Here is a 6,004-nt window from a genome sequence, read left to right as displayed (position 1 = left end):
AGATATCACCCTCCCAAGGTCCAGTCTGCCAACATCTCTGTGCACATAGTGCATTATAAGAGATCCTAGTCGATGCTGTGGGAAGCACTCCAAATCCTAATGTCTTACTGTGCTCATACATTAGTTGGTGGTACAGCACTCTCATGTTTCATACCAAATGCAATTTCCATCATATTTAGAGGCCAGGATTTATGATTTTCATGACTGTACTAGGGGTAAGTGAGTTATCTAGTGAATATGCTTTAAAATAGGGGAAGAAGACCCTTAAGCTTTCTGTAGAATATCGGTTGTCAAAACTAATTTTTTAAAGTAATTTTATTGAGTACCTTTTAACAGTCTCAGTCTAACTTTTGGTTGGTTTGTTTATTTATTTATTTTTTAAAAACGTACTGGGGATTGAATTTAGGACTTTGTGCATGCTAGGCACGCACTGTACCACTGAGCTGTACCCCCCACCAAAAAAACTAATTTGTAACTAATCACTAAAAGGAGATGTAATTTTACTGTCTATTTCAGTATGGAAGGAAATCTGTTACCTACCATGATACTTTTGCCCACTTAAATGGAGCTGCTTTTTGTCATTATGTTTGTGAGATTCAGAGAAAACCTCTTTCCAGCAGATAAGTATAATTCAGACCTATGCTGTCCAAAATGTTAACTACTAGGCACATGTGGCTACAGGGCACCTTTAATGTGGTTAATCTGAATTGAAATATGATGTAAATATAAAATACAGCAGATTTCAAACATTTAGTATAAAAGAAAGAAGGCACAATTGCCCAATATTTTTATATTGGCTATGTTAAAACAGTACTACTTTGGCTTAAATAAAATGTGTTATTAAAATAACATCATCTGGTTTAGAAAAAATTTTTAAAATGTGAATACTAGAAAATGTTAAGTTGCATATATATTTAACATTGTATTTCCATTGGGTACCACTAACATGGAAGCTGTTCTGTGAGATAACTTAGGTAGGGTATACTGATACAGCAAATAATTGCTAAGATAATAGATAAAAGATAGTGACCACAGAAAACAGGGAACAAAAAAATCTGTTAATAAGAAAAGGGAACTTTGATTCTGCTAAACATAGTGAATATTATTAAATAAAAGGAAAGATAACCCTCCACTGTGGTTTTAGACTTCAAGATGACAATTGCATATAACTGCATTAATTAAATTTAACTCTCATATAGTGTATATGTGTGTGTATTTGTTTTTATTTGGTTTTATTAACAGACCATCTTATAAAGTCAAGAAGTCTTTTGTGTTACTGGTGGTAAGAAATAGAATTAGCACCCATGTAGTCTATATTATGTCAGGTTTTATATATGTATAGCTGTTAATTTTTCAAATGGCATGATTTCAACTGTGACATAGGTGGGGTCTCTTAATGGAAGCCATATTGTATTTGGCATCCTAGTGTAAGTCCAGTTTTACTCTAAGACCTAAAACCTAAAAGCCAACAACAGTTGCAAAAATGAATATACTGCATTTGAAAACAACAAATGTAGTGTGTTTCTAACAAATGCTTTATGCAGTAATAGCCTGCCCCCCGTCCTTCTTTCCCTCCAAATATGCAGTTCATGTACTGATTCTAGGATCCAGAGTTTTATTCAAGTCAAAAATTAAACAAACTTTTCAAGTAACGTTTCATTCATAACTTATATCCCTGCCAGCATTTAAGGGCAAGATCCCTCTCTAGTAGCTCTGGAATGGCCACCTGTAGGAGGAGGTCGTGAGGACTCTGGAGCTCAGTAAGGAAGGATGCAGGAAGCAGCGTCACCATTGGTAACATCAGCTTTAGCACAAGGAGGTTAGAATGAGGGCTTCTCTGGTGCTTGGCTGTCATCTTTGCTTTTGGAGAACAACTAACCAAGGTGCTACAGAAAGATAGATCCTTTCTATGAAGTTTTAGAGAAAAGTGAAGCCACTGAATTAACACTACCACAGGTAAAGTCTTCCTTTTATTTCAAGGCTTATTTTTATTATGACTGAGTGTAACCTCATAGCATCCATACATTTTAGGAGGTCTTGTTTTAACCACTTTTACTTCACAAGAGCAAAGATGAGAAGCCATTTCAAGTCCATGCTTTCCTCATGGAGGTCTGAATGCACCTGCCAGTGGTAACCAGGTGAGTAAGTGTAAAACTTTTTTTGTTAATAAGTATATCATTGGAATTTCTGAAAAGTAATTTTCTCCTGCAAAGGCTAGAATGCGAACTTTCAAACTTGTTTTTTAAATTTTATAGAATTGGTCTAGAGCAGCATTGTACAATAGAAGTATGTGAGCCAAATATGTAATTTTAAATTTTCTAGTAGCCACGTTACAAATGTAAAAAGGAACTGATAAAATTAATATATTTTATTTAACCCAACATATCCAATACATTTTTTATCAAATGGAATTATAAGATCATTATCTTACAGGAGAAAACTTCAGCTCTAATAGCCTCTAAAATTACCTGTCTTTAAGAAAAAATTAAAAGGTATAAAAATATGATTTCTGATTGGATATCTATAAATGTATAACAATTAATCATATTTAACTATACACAATCCAAGTCAAATAAACAAATCCTAACATTACAGCCTTGCTCTTTGATATGGATATGAGGTTTCTTCCCACAGTTATTGGATTCAAGATTTCTCTCCCAGAGTTCATGTATCAACAGAAAATTACAAGAAGACATGGTAAGAGTGGATCTGTTTCTCATCTCTCTCTGGATCATTCGGGTCTAACCATGGACTTTTTATTAACTTCAAACTGAAACCAATGCTTAGAATAACTAAATATAATATAATACATAGAACAAAGTAGGAAATCAGCACAGCAGTTTTGTTCTGTTCAGTACGTATTTTGATATGATACATGCGGAAGAAAGTGCAAAGAACATGGTTTTTGTAATCTAACTGTCCTGTGTTCTAATCCTCACTCTGCTGTGGACAAGTAGCAAACTCTATGAGCCTGTTTGCTTACTAGTAAATTAAAATTATAACTCAGAGCCTTCTAGAGCTCAAATGATGAAGAACATGAGAAGCCACTTGCTAGTTCTTTGTCTCACAAGCACTCAATAAATGGTGACTTGACACAGAAAATCTTTCCAGACTAATCTTCCAAAATTAAATCAAAACTTGGATCAATTCTACATACTTCATCTAGGAAGTATTTCCATGAAATGATGAAAAAATATTTTTAAAAGATCCTGAAAACCAACTTCTCTTGATTTGCCTTGAAATGGAAGTAGAATTCAATGCTTCAGATACATAGCTATCGAGCCTCCTCCATTGGAAATGTAAAAGGCATACACTTCTAATAGCATGTTAACTTCATTTTTTCACATGGACAAGTGAAAAGCATATTTCTAAAAAACAAGCTGAAATGTCTACACAACAATTCTGTAGGTAGTGTTCTATACTCCAAAAGAGACTACGAACTGTTTCAACTACCAAGTCCCAAAGGAGATGCCAAGTAATTGGCTAGACTGGCTCCCATTCTCCTGTCCTTTCAATTCTCTTCCCATGTCCTCCCCTTCAAAGGAAATACTGGCCCCTTGTCTCTTTAGGGAAACAAAGAAAAGGATATCCATCCCTTGATTTGATTTTTTTCTTAATCTTTATTCAGTTTTTAAAATTAACAAAATCTTGTTTATTATCTCCATAAATATAAATTAATTTTAAAAGATGAGTATTAACCTAGATCAAATAAACAACACTATACAGAACTTTTATTTTAGCATCCTGAAGGGGATAGAAAATGGGACATGGGAAGGATTCGTTTCAAATACAAATAGACAGGAAAGGGGTGTTTTCATATTCTATTTAACTGATCTTGAAGGATGAATTGCTATTGAGGAAAGCACTTTAGGCAAAAGATGCAGTCTGAGTAAGTACCTGGAGATAGATAGCAGCAACCTGTCCAGGGAATGGAAAGTAGGACAATCCAGGGACTGAGAGAGCCTGGTGAGAGAGACAGGTTGTTAGTGGGAATTGCGATGGGAAAGTAGGATCGGATAAAGTACCCTGAGACCAGTCCAGTCTATAGATCATAGGTTGTATGTGGTCTCTAGGTGGAAAACTGCTATGTGATGGTTTTCAAAAATAGGAAGGCAATATTTTCCGATAACATTATTACCAACAGTTACTGGGTAATTTCAAAATAAAAATAGACATGATTAGGCAAAATATTACTTTGATTCAGATATGAAATGATAACAATAAAGTTGCCTATCCCAAAGTTCCAGACTATTGAGTACACTTAAAACTTGTGTGTCCAGTGGGAGAAAACCGAATGACCTACAGAGGCATTAGCCTTTCAGAGTCTGTTGAGAGCTGATTTCACATATGCTGATGCTTCAATCTGAGTGAAGCTGCTTCCAAGCGTATGCATCGGCAGAATTCTTTTCCTCACAAGGATATTGATACAGACAGCGACATCCTGAGCAAGCTGTTCTTCCCCAGGGAATGAGTGCCACGAGGCTTTCAGAAGCACTGCCCTAAGTCCTCTAAGTCTAGCAGTGGCTGGGAAAAGCTAGAATTTCTCGTATTATTTACTTGGAGTCTATTAGAATCCAAGGATCGGAAGACCTCTGCTCCAGGCTGCTCGGGCTGCGCTAACAGAATCCAGTAGACTGGGTGACTTGAACAACAGCCATTTATCTCTCCAGTTCTGGAGACTTGAATTCTGAGGTTGGTTCTTGGTGAGGGCCCTCCTCCTGGTTTAAAGACGGCCATCTTCTTGCCATACCCTTCCATGGCAGGGAGAGGGAACTCGTGTCTCTTCACCCCTTTATAAGAGCATTAATCTCAACATGGGCTCCACTCTCATGACCAAATACAACCCTAATTACCTCCCAAAGGCCCCACCTCAAATACTGTCACTTGGGGGATTATGGTTTCAACATACGAATTTGGAGAGGACACATTCAGTCCACAGCAGCCTCCTAGAGACCATATAGTTTAATTGATAAGAATTATATTGCTAATAAGTAAATTCAATATAGTCTTTTTTTCAACACATGGCTTACAACGAAAATATTTTAACAACAGAAGCTGAGACCTTAACAGGTAACTGTATTTGTTTTGGGTTATACCAACTGATAGTTAACAATAGAGCTGGGAGTAGGACCCCAGTCTCCTGAGTCACAAAAATCTTGGAAAATTTGTTAGAAGTAATACCTGTGTTTACAGCCTAACTGAACAGTATTTGGGGGCAAGCGCACTTACCTTAAACCAGTACACACACCTCAGGACACACAATCCTTATGGAGATTTGTTTCCATGTATGATACTCCTCCTCTTTCTAGCTCTTAAGTAACCATAATTATATTTCATTTTCTTAATTTAAATGGTTGAATTTTCTGTTTTTAAAATCATTTTTCATTTAATACCACCATTTATTTTTACTATGTTCCTAATCTTTATTAAATGCTTTCCCATTTAAAATTTTTTTAAAATCATGTTTATAGTAAATATTTAGTGCCTATAATATGACCAGGCACTGCCCTTAAATGCTTTAACTTCATTAACTCCCCTAATATTTACTTCCATCTTTTGAGATAGGTACTTCTCCTAGACCTATTTTACAGAAGATGATACTGAATCTTAGAATGGTTATACACTTTTCTCAACATAACAAAGCCAGAGGTGGTAGAGCTGGACCCAAACCCTGCCGGGTGTCAATCTAGGCTATACTTTACTACATTTTTGGTATTATAGATAAACAGTGATGTGTACATATTCATTGTCACAGAAGTTATGTGCAACCAGTTAGCCAAATGCCATTGATAGGTAATCAAAAAGTTTATCTAGATAAGAAAAATACAGGCAGTCCAGAATGCTACTATGGTTATTTGACAGGAAACACTTGCTTTCCAAGTATAGTCTTTAATTTCAGCTCATAAGTAATGTAAAATTATGATACAAAGTTATTTTTTTCTTAGAGAAAAGTAATCCTAATTTGGAAATTAATAGTACAGTCATTTTTTTGTGACAGAAGTCT

Source organism: Camelus bactrianus, chromosome 12 (assembly GCF_048773025.1).
Source record: "Camelus bactrianus isolate YW-2024 breed Bactrian camel chromosome 12, ASM4877302v1, whole genome shotgun sequence".
NCBI classification, from domain to species: Eukaryota; Metazoa; Chordata; class Mammalia; order Artiodactyla; family Camelidae; genus Camelus; species Camelus bactrianus.
This window is presented reverse-complemented; position numbering follows the sequence as displayed.